The sequence below is a fragment of the Oncorhynchus keta genome, chromosome 10, assembly GCF_023373465.1.
Source record: "Oncorhynchus keta strain PuntledgeMale-10-30-2019 chromosome 10, Oket_V2, whole genome shotgun sequence".
Taxonomy (NCBI): Eukaryota; Metazoa; Chordata; class Actinopteri; order Salmoniformes; family Salmonidae; genus Oncorhynchus; species Oncorhynchus keta.
The window spans coordinates 27,517,089-27,538,558 of record NC_068430.1 but is presented as its reverse complement, the minus strand read 5'-3'; the positions used below and the strand labels follow the sequence as shown (position 1 = coordinate 27,538,558).

Here is a 21,470-nt window from a genome sequence, read left to right as displayed (position 1 = left end):
TTGAGCTAGGCAAGAAATGTAGAAATAGGGCGATAATTATTTAGGTAACCACCTTTGTGAAGTAGGAGTACATGGGCTGCCTTCCTTATGGGTTAATGTTTCAGCAAATCAGGGGGCCAGAGAGCTGGATCCAGCATATCAGCCCCAGTGATTTTTTAAAACATAAATCTTAAGCAAGGCATCTAGCACATCACATATAGTAAATTGTTGAAATTAAAACATAGATTCAATAGAAGTTGACAGGTTAACCGTCGAGTCAGCTAGAGGCTTTCACATGGTAGAGCAGTCAATTGACTGACCAGGGTCAAGTAAACCACAGTTTCACTTGAATAAAAAGCCTGCCGAGATAAAATGATGACTAAAAGCATCACTTATCCCATTCTTCTCAGTTATGATGCCAGAGCCCGACAGAACTTTCTTGTGCAGGGAAGAAGAGGAAATTGTACACTTCAGTGCATTTACTGTTTTCCAACATGTAGAAGGATCATCAGTCAGAGATAGCACTTAATGTAGCTTGATTTAGCTTCCTTAATCGAGATAGTACATCTGTTTCTCATGGATGGATGGACATTGTGTGTGTGTGCCTTTCCGAGGGTGAATGGGCAAGACAAAAGATTTAAGTGCCTTTAAACAGGGTATGGTAGCAGGAGCCAGGCGCACCGGTTTGAATGTGTCAAGAACTGCAATGCTGCTAGGTTTTTCACCCTCAACAGTTTCCATGTGTATCAAGAATGGTCCACCACGCAAAGGACATTCAGCCAACTTGACACAACTGTGGGAAGCATTGGAGTCAAGATGGGCCAGCATCCCTGTGGAACGCTTTCAACACCTTGTAGTCCATGCCCCGATGAATTGAGGCTGTTCCGAGGGCAAAGGGGGGTGCAACTCAATATTAGGAAGGTGTTCCCAATGTTTTGTACCCTCAGTATATTTTCTGCAGAGATGAGTTTATTGAATCTTATTATTCTGTATTTAAAACAGACAGTCACGTGTTGAACAAGTAATAAACAATGTACTCAGACCACTATTATTATGAATAGACCACCATCATCAGTCATCCTGTAATCTGTCAGCCTACATGTAATTAGTGGGAAATAATGTAGGTAATTAGTTTGTCTCTTATCAGGATGGAGGTCTGGGCTAGCTGCACTCATTTACTCCTAGGCAATGAGGAGCTGGAGGGGGAGACCAAGGACAATCACAAAATCGATTAAGTCAAGGGTGATGGGGGAAAAATGTGGAGAACTTTGAATGTCATAATGGGTAGGATGCCTCTTTTGTTAAATCAGAGGGTATTTTTATTATGAAACCACGTGACATTGCAAATTACTTAAATCAATATTTTGACGTGCTAAGTGGACAAATTGAGAAATGCCATGAGTCCAACTGATGGCTCTCTGTCATATACACTTATAAAAGGCTGAATAATGAATGAGAGGCATTGCAAGTTAGAATTTTAACAAGTAGAAAAAGAAGAGGTTGAAAGGATGCTGTTGTCTCTTTCCGATGATAAGTTACCAGAAACAGATCATCTTGATGGCAAACTGCTTAGAGCTACAGCCAACCACATATCCACCCCAATTTGTCATATTTTTTATTCAGTATGGGCCATTCTACTGCCAATGTTTGTCTATGGAGATTGCAAGTCTGTGTGGTCAATTTGTAAACAACTGTTAGCAACAGGTGTGGCTGAAATAGCCGAATCCACTCATTTGAAGGGGTGTCCACATACTATTGGCCATGCAGTGTAGGTTCTTGATGTGTGGCCTGTGCCCAAAAGTCTGGAACGAGTTAAAGGCTATTCCACTCATTTGTAACCTGATATCACCAAGCCAATAGATGGTGGTGCTGTTATGTGTATCTGAGTGTGATACTATATTGTACCAGCGAGCAAAGTTACACATTACTTACTATGCACTGAATGGAGCTGTATGCATGTTACCAAGTGATGCTTAAGCAAAGACTTTCTAATTAACATTACCTTGGTCTTGTATAGAACTAATAGCACTCAAAACATGGTGTCAGAAGTCAGAACCAAATAGGTTCCGGACAAAAAGGAAGCAAAAGTCTGCATTGCAGCTCTGCTAACTGTGATGGGAAAGGAATGTCATCCGGCATTTGTATATGCCAGAAGCAGAGAGAACAGAGAGAACTGACCCGGTAAAAATGATAGAGGCGCTACAGAAACACTTTGAGCCTTCCAGGAACGTGATCTAGGAGAGGTATATGTTTAATGCTTGTCAACAAAGTCAATGTGAACCACAGAGCAGTACATTGCAAATCTGAGAAAGCTAGCAGACACGTGAATATGGCGCATTACGAGAGGAACTAGTCCGTGACAGGCTTGTCATAGGCACTAAAGATATAGCTGCGCGAGCGTGCTTGCTCAGAGAACCGAACCTCACTGAACTAAGCTGTTGACATGTGTCGTTCAAGTGAACAAGCACAAAGGCATATCAGGAAAATTGATGGAGGTGAACCAGAGACTGTACATTATACCTCCCGATGAGCAACGTTCAGAATCAAAACGACAATATGGTCGTAAACAGAGCGTTTACAGGGGATAATAACAAACATAGAATGCTAAACGAAGTACCCAGTCATTACTACGGTTCAGTACATGCCAAAGCCAAATGCCCAGCATACGGTGTCACCTGTAAAGCATGTGGGAAATGAAACCACTTTGCCAAAGTTTATAAACAAGCACAACACAAACCTCAACTCAATCTAGTAGAGGAAGAGAATGAGTCAGATGACCAAACAACAGATGCAATGTGGTACATCTCAAAGGTTCATTCTGTGGAAAGTAAAGCAAAGAAATGGTTGATTAACCTTAAGCTAACTCCACTCAGTGATGAGCCATTGACATATGACCCCAGCCATACAATTAAATGTCAGCTAGACACAGGATTAACAGTGAATGTCATAAACTATGGGGACCTACAGCAAGTCATGTAAGACAGCAATCCAGTTCTCCTACCCAGCAAAGCTCCACTCAAGCTATATGACGGCACACTGATAAAGCCAACAGGAGAATGCAATCTCAAAGCAGATCATGATGGAAAAATTTTTCATATCAAATTTCAGGTCATGGAGACATCCCAGGTTTCTTTGCTGTCAGCTGACAAATGTGAAAGACTCAGCCTACTACATGAGAAATGCAGCCATGTGTTACATTACGTTGACACCCCAAGCACCACATCCACTGAGGTCATCATGACAACTGAGGAGATCATCTCCAAGTAGAAGGACGTGTTCGATGGGCTCGGCTGCCTTCCTGGAGAACTACACCTTGAAGTAGACAATGCAGCCCGGCCTGTGCAGCAGCTACCAAGACAGATACCTATTTCACTGAAGGAAAGCATCACCAAGGCCATACATTCAATGGACAATGCAGACATTATCACAAGCCTACACCGGGGATCAGCAACATGGTTGTCATTGAAAAACCTGATAAGCTAAGAATATGCATGGACTCCAGTGTACTCAACAAAGCCTTACTGAGATCGCACTTCCAGATGCCCACAATAGAAGTGATTCTACCAGAGATATCCAACGCAAAGATATTCTCAGTACTCGATGCCAAAGATGGATATTGGCAAGTCAAACTTGATTACGTGAGCAGCTATCTAACAACTTTCCGTAGGCAGATATAGATGGCCGAGAATGCCATTTCGAATCAAGCCAGCAGCTGAAGTATACCAGCGCAGAAACTGAGAAGCACTACAGGGACTAAAAGGAGTGAGTGTGATCGCGGATGACATTCTATTCTATGGATGTGGTGACACACACGAAAAGGTGATGGTAGATCATGACAGAAAACTTACAGCTCTCCTGCAGAGAGCAAGAGATGTCAACAGACTGACTGACAAGGACATTGACTGGACATGGCTACCACAGCATGACGCAGCAGTTGAGACTATCAATCAGTTAGTCACACAACACCCAGTGCTCAAATACTACGACTTGAATGAAGAAGTCACACTGCAGTGTGATGCCAGAGAGACAGATTTGGGCACAGCCCTGCTACAGAAAGGACAACCTGTTGCATTTGCCTCCAGAACATTGACTCAGACAGAGCAAAGATATTCACAGATTGAGAAAGAATGTCTCTCCATTGTTTTTTCATGTGACAAGTTAGACCAGTATCTGCATGACAGAGAGTTAATCACAATACACTGCTACCACAAACAGCTTAAGATGATCTTCAAGAAATCCCTACTCACAGCGCCCAAGCGACTGCAGAGAATGTTGATAAGGCTAAAAAGATACCAACTCCATGTGTAATACAAACAAGGCAAAGAACTACATGTAGCTGACTTCCTGTCCAGAACAGCTCAATCAACCACAGAGCACAGACAAATGCAAACACCAGCCACGGTCTACGCTATGTGTCTAGCCACAACTGACCTGGAACAGATGGATCACAGCAGTGATGACAAGATCTCAACTAAGACAATGGAGTCAAACAAAGCACAATGTTCCCAGGACGCACTGTTTCAGGCTCTGTACGCACAAATCAACAACGGCTGGCCTGGAACCAAACAGGCTGTGAGTCACGCACTGAAAGATTTATGGACGTACGAAGAGGAGCTCACCACAGAAAATGAACTGATATTTACAGGTTCTTCATCCTGGACATGTTACACGCTGAGACTTTCTACACAAAATATACTCTGGCCACTCAGGCATAGAGGCCTGTCTCAGAAAGGCATGTGATGCTGTTTTCTGGCCGAGGATTACAGAGGATGTAAAGATCTTTATCAGCAAATATGCCACCTGTAACTCCATCCAGAAGAGACAACAAAAGCAGACACTCATCCCCCACTAAATCCCTCCCCTCCCATCCCATGGTCCAAGATCCGGATGGACTTACTCACAGTCAACAAAAGCAACTACCTCATCTTGGTCGATTATTACTCAGACTACTGGGAGCTCACTAGCTGAATGACACCACATCAGACACCATCATTGAATGCTGCAAAAAGCAGTTCAGCAGACATAGCGTTGCCACACTGTTGTTTCTGATAATGGCCTCCCCTCCTGGAATGGACTTTCAAAAATGTGCTGATGAGTGCGATCTTAAACATGTGACGTCATCACCGTATCACAGCCAAAGAAATGGAAAAGCAGAATCAGAGCTGAAAATTTGTGAAAATCATGTCCAGACGCACACGCATGATCCTACCCACCATGAAAAAAACTCTAACCCCAAGTGGTACAAAATGTCATTCCAAGAAAACAAGCAAAAGGGCTGACAGCAAAACACCACTGACACACATGCCTGTGACATGCCCAACATCATTCACTAACAGTAAGGGTTATTTTCCACCCCAACAACTCAGCCAGCAATTGGACGCTGGGAATATGCACTTATGAACTCAGTGACCAGTCGTGTGAGGTACTTGCGAATGGTACAAAGTACAGCAGAAACAGAAAAGACATTTGTGCAGTGACTGAACAACTCAGGATCCTCCCGAACGACCAATAAACATACACGGATGAGGATGACTGGGGACCATGGAATGAACCTGCCATCCAAGCAGGTGGTGAACAACAGGCTGCTGATATGGAAGCAGCCCCACTTCCTGAAAATATAACTCCGAGACACACCAGAACCAGGGCAAATATCAGGCCGCCCGTGAGATACTCCAGAGACTATTTAATCTTAAAGGTTGTAAATTGTTGGTATTTGTTTTGTAAGTGGGAAGAGGGTAGTCTGCTTATTGACTTTAAAGGCGATGCTCATTGAAGGTACTTGAATAAGAACACAGTTATGTGTTTTTTGGTAACATTGTAATGTTTTCACTGGCAAGGGTCTAACCCCAGTTCTCCTGTTTGAGTCAAGGAGCAGTAATCTTCAAAAGCTGAAAAATTGGGCGTGCAAAATTATTCAGCCCATTTACTTTCAGTGCAGCAAACACGCCCAATTTTTCAGTTTTTGATTTGTTAAAAAAGTTTGAAATATCCAATAAATGTCGTTCCACTTCATGATTGTGTCCCACTTGTTGTTGATTCTTCACAAAAAAATACAGTTTTATATCTTTATGTTTGAAGCCTGAAATGTGGCAAAAGGTCGCAAAGTTCAAGGGGGCCGAATACTTTCGCAAGGCACTGTATGTTGTTTAAAGGAAGGTGATACAAGATGTCGCCAAAGCCAATAGATGCCGCTGCTGTTATCTGTATCTGAGTGTGATACTATATAGTACTAGCAAGCCAAGTTAGGCATTACTTACTGTGCACTGAATGGAGCTGTATGCATGTTACCGAGGGATGCTGAAGTAAAGCCTTTCTCATCAAACTTACCTTGGTCTTGTATAGAACAAATAGCACACAAAACATAATTCAAGACAAAAGATTCCGCCTTCACTAGTTCTAATAGTTGTCCTATACTGCCTGTGTTAAAGAAATTATTCAAAAAAATTGTATCTGTAGAAATCCAGGATTTAAAAAAAAAATGTAATGATCCAGCATTAACACCCTTTGTTTTCTTTATTGTTTTGGTTAGGTGAGGGTGTGACATGGGTGATGTATGTGTTTTTGTACTGTCTAGGGGTTTTGTAGGTTTATGGGGTTGGTTATCATCTAGGTGTTTATATATGTCTATGGTTGCCTAGATTGGTTCTCAATTAGAGGCAGGTGTTTATTGTTGTCTCTGATTGGGAACCATATTTAGGCAGCCATCTTCTTTGGATATTTCGTGGGTTAATGTTTATGTCGAGCTGTCTGTGTATGCACATTTATACTGTAGTATAGCTTCACGTTCGTTTTGTTGTTTTGCAGTTTGTTTAGTGTCCGTCTTTATTAAAATATATAACATGTAGTCTAATCACGCTGCGCTTTGGTCTCATCTTTACGACGAACGTGACAGAATAAGCCACCATAAAAGGACCAAGCAGCGTGATAAGGAGGAACAACGCTTTGTGGAATCGAGGACTCGGGATGAAATACTGGACGGTAAAACATCCTGGACCTGGGAGGAGGTAATGGCAGGGGACAAGACCCTGCCATGGAAGCAGGTGGAGAGAGCACAGGAGGAACGGTGACGGTATATGGGTACAAGGCTAGTACGGAAGCCGAGAGGCAGCCCAATAATTTTTTGGGAGGAGGCACACGAGAAGTTTGGCTAAGTCAGGTAGGAGACCTGAGCCAACTCCTCGTGCTTACCACGGCGGGCGTCGTACTGGTCAGGAACCGTGTTATGCGGTGGAGCGCACGGTGTCCCCAGTACGCGTGCTTAGCCCGGTGCGCTACATCCCAGCTCCCCGCATCTGCCGGGCTAGGGTGAGGATCCAGCCAGGGCGGATGGTGCCAGCTCTGCTCTCCAGACAGCCAGTGTGTCTCCTTGGGCCAGGATATCCTGCGCAGACGTGCCGTGCTAGAGTCACCATCCAGCGTCTTCACAGTCCGGTGTATCCAGTACCACCAGTGCCAACACCACTCACCAGAGTGGAGCTGGAGCTGCCAGAGCCGTCAGTCAACCAGGAGCTGCCAGAGCCGTCAGTCAACCAGGAGCTGCCAGAGCCGTCAGTCAACCAGGAGCTGCCAGAGCCGTCAGTCAACCACGAGCTGACAGAGCCGTCAGTCGGCCAGGACCCGCCAGAGCCGTCAGCCGGCCAGGAGCCGCCAGAGCCGTCAGCCGGCCAGGACCCGCCAGAGCCGTCAGCCGGCCAGGACCCGCCAGAGCCGTCAGCCGTCCAGGAGCCGCCAGAGCCGCCAGTCGGCCAGGAGCCGCCAGAGCCGCCAGTCGGCCAGGAGCCGTCAGCCGGCCAGGAGCCGCCAGAGCCGTCAGCCGGCCAGGACCTGCCAGAGCCGTCAGCCGGCCAGGAGCCGCCAGAGCCGGCAGCCGGCCAGGACCTGCCAGAGACGTCAGCCGGCCAGGACCTGCCAGAGCCGTCAGCCAGCCAGGAGCTGCCAGAGCCGTCAGCCAGTCCGGAGCTGCCCCTCAGTCCGGAGCTGCCCCTCAGTCCGGAGCTGCCCCTCAGTCCGGAGCTGCCCCTCAGTCCGGAGCTGCCCCTCAGTCCGGAGCTGCCCCTTAGTCCGGAGCTGCTCCTCAGTCCGAAGCTGCCCCTCAGTCCTGCTCCTCAGACCAGTGGCGCCCTCTACGATGATCTTCTGTCCGGGGCCCGCTCCTGAGGCGCCACCTACGTGGGCCAAGACTGAGATAGAGCGGGGTCGACATCCCGCACCCGAGCCGCCGCGGTGAAAGAGGCCCACCCGGACCCTCCCCTTTAGATTAGGTTTCTGTGGGAGGGGTACTGTCACGCCCTGACCTGAGTATTCTTTGTTTTCTTTATATATTTTGGTTAGGTCAGGGTGTGATGAGGGTGGTATGTGTGTTTTTGTCCCATCTAGGGTGTTCACTGTCTAGGGGTTTTGTAGATTTATGGGGTTTGTTTACCATCTAGGTGTTTATGTAGGTCTATGGATGCCTAGATTGGTTCTCAATTAGAGGCAGGTATTTATCGTTGTCTCTGATTGGGAACCATATTTAGGCAGCCATATTCTTTGGGTATTTTGTGGGTTATTGTCTATGTCTAGTTGCCTGTGTTTGCACTTTTGTATCTTAGCGTCACGTTCGTTTTGTTATTTTGTATATTTTATTTGCTGTCTATCTTTATTAAAAGTATTATGTATTCTAACCACGCTGCGCTTTGGTCTACTCCATACGACGATCGTGACATCATGAGATAGGAGTTACATAGTTCAGAATACACAAGATCAAGCACACACAGAACAACCGTTTTTACATTTTTTTTATTTTGAAAGTCATCTTTCATTGACAAGATATAAGTGAATTATTGATTCCCAGAGCTGGAAACACATCAGATGGCTTCAACAAAGTGAATTATATCAGAAAAAAATGGTATTGATAGACCTAACAACTCAAAATGGGCAGCAGTTTTAGTAAGTGGTGTCAGGTGTGGTCACGGGACGTTTCCTGGCCAGGCAGCAATAGTTTGTATTATAAAAGGTTCTAGGCCTTGTTTTGTCCCACTCAGGTCAACTGCATATCCCTGGAAAACTTATCTAATTGGCTGCAAGACTGTCAAGGTGCCATAGTAGCCAATCTCCTGTGTAATGGATGCCTACAGAGCGTGAAATAGTCACTCGGTGGACATTCGATGTTGCTATTAAGTCACCAGATAATAACTAAGACCCAGACGCAGGTTTGAAGGTAAGACCCAGATGCAGACTGTGTCGAAGTAACAATGTTTATTATAGCAGCAGGGCAGGCAAACGACAGGTCAAGGCAGGCAGGGGTCGATAATCCATAGTAGTGGGGAAAAGGTACAAGACGGCAGGCAGCTCAGGCAGGCGGGCTCAGAGACAGGACAAGTGAGGGTCAAAGCCAGGAGGGCTAAAAAAAGAGAGACTGGGGAAAAGCAGGAGCTGAGACAAAACACTGGTTGACTTGACAACAAGACGAACTGGCAACAGACAAACAGAAAACACATATGTATAAATACACAGGGGATAATTGGGAAGATGGGTGACACCTGAAGGGTGGTGGAGACAATCACAAAGACAGGTGAAACCGATCAGGGTGTGAATGATACCCCCCATGTAGCTATAGCTCAAATGACCAAATTGAAGCTTACTTTGCTTTTTGGTGAAAATGTAAAATGTATAATAAACATTTTAACTCTTGGAGCTGGTGATCAATAACGGTAGGTCACAGGCAGACAAATAAGATATCCTCATAATCTCTGGAGTTCCAGCTTTCTGTGTGTATCAAAATATTCCGTGTTTAATTTGTTTATGCTTCACAACGCTAACCGGAATGTAGGTAGCAGCCATCTTGAAATGAGGTCATCGGCTCAGCCTGCCTTTATTTATTAGTATGCCCATATATGGTAGTAAGTCACACAAAAGATTTGCAGGCACCAATCAACAGCCAAGATACTCAGGTTTCCGCAGACACCCAGCTTTTACAGATAGGGGATACCATTCTCATACCAGACTGAATTAAAACATTAAAACATCTAATATTACATTTAAAACCTGTTTGGGATAGGGGGCAGCATTTTCATGTTTGGATGAAAAGCGTGCCCAGAGTAAACTACCTGCTACTCAGGTATGCATATTATTAGTAGATTTGAATAGAAAACACTCTGAAGATGTCTGTGAGGATAACAGAACTCATATGGCAGGCGAAAACTTGAGAAAAATCCAACCAGGAAGTGGGAAATCTGAGGTTTGTAGTTTTTCAACTCATTGCCTATCCAATATACAGTGTCTATGGAATCAAAATACATTTCCTAAGGCTTCCACTAGATGTCAACAGTCTTTAGAACCTTGTTTGATGCTTCTACTGTGAAGGAGGGGAGAATGGGAGCTGAATGAGTCGGAGGACTGCCAGAGTGGCATGAGCTGATCACGCATTCACGTGAGAGTTAGCTTGCGTTCCATTGCAATTCTACAGACAAAGGAGTTGGAACATTATTGAAGATTTATGATAAAAACATCCTAAAGATTGATTCTATACTTCGTTTGACATGTTTCTACGAACGGTAATATGACTTTTCTTCTGAACTTTTGCCTGGACTTGCCTGCGCTTGGTGAGTTTGGATTTGTGACAAACTAACAAAAGGAGATATTTGGACATAAATGATGGACTTTATCGAACAAATCAAACATTTATTGTGGAACTGGGATTCCTGGAAGTGCATTCTGATGAAGATCATCAAAGTTAAGTGAATATTTATAATGCTATTTCTGACTTCTGTTGACTCCAACATCGCGGATATCTGTATGGCTTGTTTTGTTATCTGAGCATTGTACTCAGATTATTACATGGCTTGCTCTTTTGTTAAATGTTTTTGAAATCTGACACAGCGGTTGCATTAAGGAGAGGTATATCTCTAATTCTGTGCATAACACTTGTATCTTATATTAATGAGTGTCATCTGATGAAGATCATCAAAAGTTAGTGATTCATTTTATCTCTATTTCTGCTTTTTGTGACTCCTCTCTTTTGCTGGAAAATGGATGTATGTGTTTTTGTAACTAGGCTCTGACCTAACATAATCATATGTTGTGCTTTTGCTGTAAAGCCTTTTTGAAATCGGACACGATGGGTAGATTAACAAGAACTTAAGATTTAATTTGGTGTATTGCACTTGTGAATGTATGAAAGTTATATATTTATAAAAAAATATTTTTAAATTTTGCGCGCTGCCTTTTCAGAAGAATGTTGTCGAGGGGTTCCGCTAGCCATAAAAGAGGTTTAAGCAGACTAACTTTCTCTGCTTATCTTCCATCATGATCAGACATCATTTTCCATGGTGTAGTTTGAGAGGACGTGTTCATATTAAGAATTGGTCTGCCAATGTATCTGCACCTCTCCACACAGTTTCAGCAGCACATAACTAGCCCACTTCCTCGGGATGCTAAATTACATGGCAGTATTGGATTTCTTTCTAAGCCAGAGGCAAGAGAAATGGCAGTGAAATACAGGGTTTACAGAGGCTGACAATGACTTTTCCTTTTAGAAATCTATACATCAGCAACCTCATATAATACACTGCCAAAGGATACAGAGATAAGAATGAATACCCTTATACTGTGGTAAAGAAAACAGGGATTGGGAGAGTCGGACAGAATTATTCACACGATCAAAAGCATGGAGGTTGTAGTTGTGTGCCAATAGAAAGGCCACAGCAAACTGACCCTCATTCTAGCTGAAGTTCCGAAAAAGCAGAGAACAAAGACAAGCTGGGAAAGATGCTCAAACTTCAAGGCAGCCTCACATCTCAGAGTACATGTTCACCGCCAGATGTCTTTGTATAATACCATGACACATTCCACAAAAATAATTCCACAAAAATAGTTGATTATAAAACCTCACCTACACAAAACTCCTTGGACAACAGAACCCACACACATCCATGTGATGATGAGAGCTGTGATCCTACATCTGCAGGCTACAGAGAAATATCTTCAAGCTGAGAAGAGGAGGAGAACATTACTGTTATCTCACATCCAACAAACTCCACAGAGACTGGGATGAGTGTGAAATGATGTGAACAGATTAACTGATATATGCTGAGAGCATGGGCAATTTTACAGTGTTATCCTAACTGTGGTAAAATACATGATAGGACTTGACATTACATGTGCGGTAAACATTGTTCCAATAAACTGGTTTTGGCTGCTCAGAAACTATTTTTATACTCAATTAGTAAATATGAAACTGTTAAAAGTGAATGGGTAGAACTATCTAGATTCTTCAGAATGGTAGCATACATAATTGTGTACTCAATCTCCAATGGATGAGTATTCCCATATTTGAATAATTCAACCTGTTCAGTTGAGACATGAATCTAATAATGCTTTGTAAGGAATCTCTAATGATACGCTTCGGCAGAATCTCCCCAAGGACTGACACAAATACAAAGTAAAATACAAAAGCAGACAGATGGAATTGAGAATAGCAAGGGCAGATGCCCCTGTGAGCTGCAGGCATTGGAGACATTTGGAAAAAGAGAGGCAGAAACAAAGCGAGAAATGCCAGGGAAGACACAAACATGGATATGTTGGGAGTACATTGCAGTAGCTAGTAAAGAATGGAACAAATTTTAAATATTCAGCAAGAAACACCACAGGGTGCCAATGAATATAATGATAGTGCAGGCAAAAACATACTGTATACTGAACAAAAATATAAACGCAACATGCAACATTTCCAAAGATTTTACTGGGTTACAGTCAGGAAATCAGTTACTTGAAATAAATTCATTAGGCCCTAATCTATGGATTTCACATGACTGGGAATACAGATATGCATCTGTTAAAAAATGTAGGGGTGTGGATCAGAAAACCAGTCAGTCTCTGGTGTGACCACTATTTTCCTCATGCAGCACCACACATCTCCTTCGCATAGACATTGGAAGCAACTTATGGTAGAGAAATTAACATTCAGTTCTCTGACAACAGCTCTGGTGGACATTCCTGCAGTCAGCATGCCAGTTGCAGGCTCCCACAAAACTTGGGACATCTGTGGCATGGTGATGTGTAACAAAACTGCAAATTGTGGGGTGGCCTTTTATTGTCCCCAGCACAAGGTGCACCTGTGTAGTGATCATACTGTTTAATCAGCTTATTGATATGCCACACCTGTCAGGTGGATCAATTATTTTTGCAAATGCTCAATGACAGGGAGTAAACAAATTTGTGTACAAAATTTGATGGGAATGAGCTTTTTGTGCATATGGAACATTTCTGAGATCTTTTATTTCAGCTCATGAAACATAGGACCAACACTTTACACGTTGCGTTAATATTTTTCTTCAGTGTAAAACATACAGATAATTATTATCGCGTAGTCAGATTTTCCCAGCGGAGCTCTAGGGAATGCACGGTAAGCAGATGAGATTTAACTATAGCTGTGATCCAGAATTGTATCTTCTCTTGTGGGGCATATCACCAGTTGTTCATAGTTAGGTAACTCGTGGGACAAATTGGAGTGGTTAAAATCTCCCAGCACGATTGTTGTGGGTTCGGGGTGAGATCTTTCCACTGTGGAAATGTGATGTGCTAGTTCGCCGATGACATTGCTGGCATTAGCTTGTGGTGGGATGTAAACACCAGTTAGCACAATTGAAGCAAATTCCCTTGGGAGAGATAATGGCTTACAAATTATAGTTAGGGGAAGCATAATTGATGTAGTATTTTGTGTAGTTGGTACACTAGCGCTGATTAATCATGAAGCAGATACCACCACCTTCTGATTTTAGAGACAACTGGATTGACCTGTCGGCTCGGTGGATGGTAAAATCCGGGGGGGATACGGCAGTCTGGAACAGATTGGTCCAGCCATGTCTCAGTAAGGCATTCCCCTTCATTTCTCTTAGTTCAGATCAAATGCAGGAGTCAAACATTTTATTCCTAAGTGATTGGATGTTCGATATTAACAAGCCAGCGAGAGGGGGCCAGTAGGGCCGTCTCCTGAACCTCGACAGTATGCAAGCTCGCCTTCCATGTCCGGCTGTATTCCCACATGTAGACGGTGACTGCCCACGTTGTTAGTCAGTAATTCCATACGATTTCTCCCTGATGTTTAGAAGTTCCAAATTACTATATTTGTGTAAACATGTAGACCTTCGGATGAATAACACTGACAAGAGAATGAAAAAATCCAACACAAGAACTCATATGGGTCAACATGAAACTACAGCCTGGCCTGAAGTCAAAACAAGTAATGTACATGGTAAAGACAAGAAACAACAATACAAGAAACTCAGTAGCCTGCCTGGAGTCTTTACCATGTAAAAATAGATTGAGTCAAAACAGAGAGAAAACAAAACTTTTCTAGTCGTAAAGAGCACGAAGAGGCCTACTACTGTGGTCAAACATAGGGGTGTGTCTGTGTGTAAGTACGTACAGTACATGGTTGAGAAGTGAGCCTGCCCTCTGTGAGTAGTGTTGGAATGAGCTTGCATTCTGTGCGTAGTGTTGTAGTGAGCCTGCAGTGCAGACAGCACTAACCCATCATTAAGGTAATTGTATCCTGCACTCCTTGCTCCCTGGGGAGCTGCAAAACAATTTAGATTATCTCCTTGACATTTCACTTCAACATGTGCTCTGCATGTGCTGTGTGCATGCCTCCCAATGTGCCAGTGTAGCAGGATCTTCTCTCTCTCTCTGTGTGTGTGTGTGTGTGTGTGTGTGTGTGTGTGTGTGTGTGTGTGTGTGTGTGTGTGTGTGTGTGTGTGTGTGTGTGTGTGTGTGTGTGTGTGTGTGTGTGTGTGTGTGTGTGTGTGTGTGTGTGTGTGTGTGTGTGTGTGTGTGTGTGTGTGTGCGTACTGGGAGTGTGTCAGGATAAAAGTGCATTTCAAACACCGGAGTGTTCAGACCGTTACGTAATGACCAATGTCACAGCAGCAAGCAGTATGAAAGAGAAACAGGGGAAGCCGAGATGTGTTTGACATTTGATGGCGTGGAATGCAGACAAACAGGTCATCATCTGTTCGTCACAAGAGTGACTCATTGCAGAGAGCTCCACCTAACCTTTCCTCTTCCTCCTGACGTCGTCATCATGCTGAAGGCAAGCTTCACAGGAGTGTCTAGTCCATAGAGATAGGTAGAGAACTCTAGTTCCCAAAATCCTGTTTTAGCACAGGCAGTGACATTTAGGACATTCACCATTTTGAAATATTCAACTGGGTGGGACTTCCTGTGGGTTAAGGAAGGATCACATAATTCCACCCAGGTCACCAGGAGGAATAAACCAATAAATTATACTTATACAAACGTTCCATAACTGCAGATGGCAGTAAATTGCCAACCTTGTCTTTATGCTTGTTCAAAGAACACACTCCTGGTGGCAGTATGCACCCTTTCAGTTTGTTTGCCATTTAGTAGACTGAATATACTACTTTAAAATGGAGAAGTCCTCAATGGCACTGCCCGTGCTCTCACAGACGCCATAATGGGACAGATACAATGATATGATGTCTATGGTCTTGACCTTGACGGCACTCTGCAGTATCCACAACCTTATTCCACTCCAACCAATAGGCCACGGATACACAACTGTGACATTTAGAGGAAATGACATTTACACCACTGAGATCTTCAACTTACTTTGCTGATTGACTGATTTGACTGTCCAATAATCACTCTTCTGTCCATAAGACTAGTAGATTACAGAAAGCACAGAGTGGTGCCTTGCTGGGCCCTCAATTTGCTATAAGTGCTCACACATACAAAACAGTGATGTTGAATTGGAAAAGATCATGTTGCAGGGAAGCACCCCAAGAAACCAACCATTAGCTCTCTAAGTCTTCCTGGCCTTTAAGTGATTTGTGATAGGGTGTTGGTGATAAATCCATCTGTGGTCTAGATAATGAAAGAGGTGGCAGTACCAGCCAAGGTACCCATGTATACTGTCTAAGTAATGGTGGAGGTGGCACTGCCAAGATGCCCACTGGGACCTGGGGCAGATAATGACTCTTATACTGGGCTCATCCTTCCTTCCTGACCTTTCAGAGTTACCATCTGTCTTCCAATACCCTTTCTCCAAGAGGTAAACACAAGGCTAGTCTATCCAGATGACTAAATCTCCTGATCCATCACAGAGGACTTAACTTATTAAACCCTAGTCACTGGTACATGTTGAAGATCATGACATCAAAAGAAAGTACTGTACACCAGGACAACCTGCCACTGAGTGGTTCTAGTTATTGCGCAAAAGGGGTGGGTCAATAGAGCAAAGCGGTCCAATTTCACCCTCAAATGATATGGCATTGGTTGATCCATCTTCAGATTAGTGAAGCAAAGCCATAGTACAGGACTTCCAACCATACACACTTAACAGGACAGACCACTAGACGACTGTATTCACTAGACTACTGTATTGAGCCCTACATGGTAGAGCGAACATGTTGAACCATGTACAGTTGTGGGTGGTGGCTTCCTCCTCCCCAGCAAAAAGCACCATGCTCCTACTGTTGGTCATGTTATAATTTAAATTCACCCTCAGCACCACATACTGTACCTCCCTTTCAGATGTTCTATGCACATTTGAATGGGGAGAAAAATGTATCACTCAGGGACACTGTATAGAACATAAATGGGAGGTAATTATCATCAAACACATCTGTCATTCCCCATCTTACACACCCTAGCATGCAATCAGTATACATTAAATGTGGATAGTTGGATGTGATTTAAAATACTGAAATCGGAGTCAAGTGTTCACCATCCTTGTTATCTATTGAGCACACACATCCATACTATACTAAAGGGAATCCCTGCTAGGACACAAAATAGTAGATATTTGTAGATAGAGGGTGCTCTTTGGTAAAGGTGTTATTTGTTCATAAAAAAAACAAGGTGGGGGCCTCCTGGGTGGCGCAGTGGTCTAGGGCACTGCATCACAGCGCTAGCTGTGCCACCAGAGACCCTGGGTTTGCGCCCAGGCCCTGTCGCAACCAGCTGCAACCAGGAGGCTTGTGGGGCGAAGCACAATTGGCCTAGCGCTGTCCGGGTTAGGGAGGGCTTGGCCGGTAGGGATATCCTTGCCTCATCGCACACCAGTGACTCCTGTGGCGGGCCGAGCGCAGTGCACACCAACCAAGGTCGCCAGGTGCATGGTGTCTCCACCGACACATTGGTGCAGCTGGCTTCCAGGTTGGATGCGCACTGTGTTAAGAACCAATCAGAACTGACACCGATCATAAAATATCTACTTTCAAGCGGTTTTGTGTATTCATCTCGGAACATTTGGAGAATGCTGCACAGCAACAGAGGCTGCTGAAATATTACTCCATTCAGATGCCACTGCCTCATAGAACACAACTAGAATGAGGAGAGATAGGAGAAGAAAAAAAGCAGTGGCCTTGGGTGTGTCATCGTCAGGTCCAGACTGAGCCTTGTGTCGAATCCACTCACAGCAGGTTAGCTTTGCTTCCTAGTGGCTCCAGGCTTAAGCTATTAAACTGATGAATCATTGCTCTCCATGTTCCACCGATGACCTCACTGACCCCCCAACTCCTCCGAACAATTATTCTCATAAATTCATATCTGCTGAGTCTCCTCTTGTCAACGCCTTCCCCAGACCGTTCTGGGGTTACTGTCCGTTGGCAAACAAGTTGGTCTTATGTTCCAACAACATCTACAGTAGCCAATTTCATATTCTGGACACACAGTAAACAGTAAACACAGCGAATTAATCAAACTCACACTAACATCAGGGGGACACTTTGACAAAGTGTTTTATAATGGTGGAGAGCACAAGACAGAAATATAATAACATTTTCAGGATTATTTTGATAACCTACTCTGTCTCTGCCACAGTGTGTGCTGTTACCTAAAGGACAATGTATTTCATGTTTCTATTCAATGTAATGGTAAAGCAATCAAAGAGCAAATCTGTGGCAGAAGGCTTGTCTCAGAGAATCTATATAACAACTGGCAGGCATGCAGTACACATGCAAACAAATCAGATACACAGAGAGGAGGAATGAAGAATTTGGTCTGGAGCTGCTGTCTCATTCTGGCAATAATCAGAGCCATTGTGTGATAAGGCATATAACAAGCTGCTCCCTGGAATGCTGAACGTAGTTTCCGCTCCTCTTGAAGGCAGAGTGCGACAGTCAGTATGTCTTACTTTTCCTCTCGCCATCATAACAGATGCAGAATCAGAATCACCGCCCCAACGAGTTTATTTTTTACAGCAAAGGCTGCAGCAAAAGCAAACTCCTTTGTCAGTGACTCTTTCGTCCATTCGCGCGCCCGCATGCTCGCCATTGTCTAGGGAACAACGCGCGTGCATTGGTGGCGCCATGGGGAACCTCCTTTAAACCTGTTTGAAGGCTCGTATATAGCCTATTGGTTTACTAATGCCGTAAAAAAAATATATATTGTAATATTGAATATTGAACATTGTATATGAATGTATTCATGTGAGCAGAATATTGTATATAGATGCATTCGGCAGCGTAGCCTAGTGGTTAGAGCGTTGGACTAGTAACCGGAAGGTTGCGAGTTCAAACCCCTGAGCTGACAAGGTACAAATCTGTTGTTCTGCCCCTGAACAGGCAGTTAACCCACTGTTCCCAGGCCGTCATTGAAAATAAGAATGTGTTCTTAACTGACTTGCCTGGTTAAATAAAGGTAAAATTAAAAATTAAAAAAATCATATGGGCAGAATATAGTATATACATTTGTTCATATGGGCAGAATATTGTATATCAATATGGGCATAATATTGTATATCAATTCGATCATATGGGCAGAATATTGAATATAAATTTGTTCATATGGGGAGAATATTGTACAAAATAAATAAATAAAATTGTACTGCATTCGTTGCCTTCCTTTTAGACAAAATAAATAAAACAGGGTCATGCAAATAACTTGAAAAATGTTATCCATAAACCATTAAATCATACATTTAAAAAAAACGTGTACATATAAAGAATCACCAATAGCCTATGTAAAGTCTGTATAAATAGGCTACCAGCTGCATTTTCTCGATATTTTCACGTTGGCATGAAGAGATTCATGAGACAGGCGCAGGAATGCGTAATAGGGTTTTTTATTCAGCCAGAATTATGGCGTGCCGTGTAAAGGCGCCGGGACGAAGACCAAACAAACACGTACACAAAACACGGGGTTGAAACCCAAACAAAAGAGCGAGGGGTTCCTCCACACGCACACAATGATTAACACACGGTACGAGAACCGTAATCATCTGTGCAATCCACAAGGGCACGAAAGCCCAAAACACACAGCACAGGTACTCACACGTACCAACATACATAGTAACAATAATCGACAGATAACGGAAACCAAAGGCCACACTTACACAAGTACAAATCGGTGGGAATTGGGGACAGGTGTGCGTGATGAAAGTTCCGGAGGGCTCCGTGACAGCTATGAGGAGCGGCACCGTAGCCTAGTGGTTGGCGCGTTGGACTAGAAACCGAAAAGTTGCAAGTTTGAATCCCCGAGCTGACAAGGTACACATCTTTCGTTCTACCCCTGAACCCACTGTTCCTAGGCCGTCAAAGGAAAAAAATGTTGTTCTTATCTAACTTGCCTAGTAAAATGGAGAGGAGAGGGAAAAATGACTGACCTGGACTGCACATAGGAAGGAAAGTGTCCAGATAACTGTGAGCTGATTGACCAGTAGGCTAGGTGTGATTTTTTTACACGCTTAACCCATCAACCAATCACCTTATTGCCATCAGCAGGATGAAAGTATTGCTGAGTCTATGAGATGGTCCAGTATTAACAGCAGCACCGCTTTATCAAATGTTCATATTGATATTTTATATTACGCCGTGAACAGTTTTTAATGGTCACACAACTCCAATAATTACGATTGCACAATCGAATGTTTCTAACCAAAAGGCTATGTGTAGGCTAATATACCTATTTGTTGGGTGTGCATTTCGTATCTAGCTGTTTAGCTAGGCCAAGTGATATTGTCGAACAACATCAGCTGATCCAGGAAATATTTTTCTGAATGACAGTCAAGTGACAAACAGCTGTCGTGATAGACCTATAGCACATGATTAAAATACAGACAGTCCGGGAAAACAGTGTTCAGAAGAATGTTTTGGATGTCTTGTTTGTTGCTACGGTGAAGAGAGTTGTGATCCACGTTGGGTCCAATACAATACCCCTTTATTTATGTTGATTATTAGCTATTGACTGGTTGATTTAGAGCATGGTCTAGAAGATTTAACAAATACAGCATCAAGGTAATGAGTTCATGTTTTTATATGTTTCTGTGTGTGGGATTGTACACTGAGTCTAGGCTACTGTGTCCTTTTCGCGAACACCCAAGGTATTTCCTTTCTATTATTCAAAAGATTTAATGACAACAAATGAGTAGCCTAGCGGGCTTATAAACAAAATGACTCTGTGAATTTGAATGATGTAAATAATGATAATGATGATGGTGAGAGCACAGTAACAGATGGATTCCGATCCCTTTCATCATAGAGGCTATTCTTACTTTGTGTCTATAAAATCACATTGTTTCCATTTCTATTGTCATGTGGCAAAGAGTCTTCTTAAAATGAATCCACCAAATGTCAGCCTTTTACCAGATCTGAATATTTTGGCATTAACTGTTTCACTTCATAAATTACACGCAGCTTAGTAGCTTCCACAAAAAGTTTTGCTCACAAAGCAACATGTAAGCCTGAAATTATGCTGCTACAGAGTTAGACAATAACAGACAGACAAACAGACAGAAAATATGAACAATGTGGATGTGGCACGGCTTGCAAACTATCGTGGATTACAAAGGGAAACTCGGGCTGCGAGCTGCCCAGTGACATGTGCCTACCAGACAAACTAAATGCTTTCTATGCTCTGCTTTGAGGCAAGCAATACTGAACCATTCACGAGAGCACCAGCTGTTCTGAACGACTGTGATCACGCTCTCCAGTCTGTAATACCTACATGTTTCAAGCAGATCATTATAGCCCCCGTTCCCAAGAATGCCATGGTAACATTTCTAAATGATTATCGGCCCGTAGCACTCACATATGTAGCAATGAATTGCTTTGAAAGGCTGGCCATGGCTCACACCAACATCACCATCCCAGACACCCTGGGCCCACTCCAATTTGTATACCGCAATAGATCCACAATGTAATGACGCAATCGCTATTGCACTACACACTGCCCTTTCCCACCTGGACAAGAGGAACAGGGATGGCAGGGGCGGCAAGAGGCCTAGCGGTTAAGAGCATTGGACCAGTAATCGAAAGGTCATTGGTCCGAACCCCCGAGTCAGCAAGTGCATAATCTGCCGTTCTGCTCTTGAGCAAGACCCCCAACAACAACTGCTCCCGTGGATGTAGTTTAAGGAAGCCACCCACACCTCTCTGATTCAGAGGCATGCAACTGACTAGGTATCCCCACACAACACTTATGTGAGAATGATGTTCATTGACTACAGCTCAGCATTTAACACCATAGCGCCTTTCAAGCTAATCACTAAG

General features: G+C 43.5%; 1 protein-coding gene across 1 annotated transcript in view; it reads right to left on the bottom strand.

Moving 5' to 3' along the window:
• LOC118388456 (rap1 GTPase-activating protein 1-like) overlaps positions 1-21,470 on the bottom strand; it is a 171,633-nt gene that overhangs the window by 125,399 nt on the left and 24,764 nt on the right. The gene's annotated exons all lie outside the window — the stretch shown is intronic.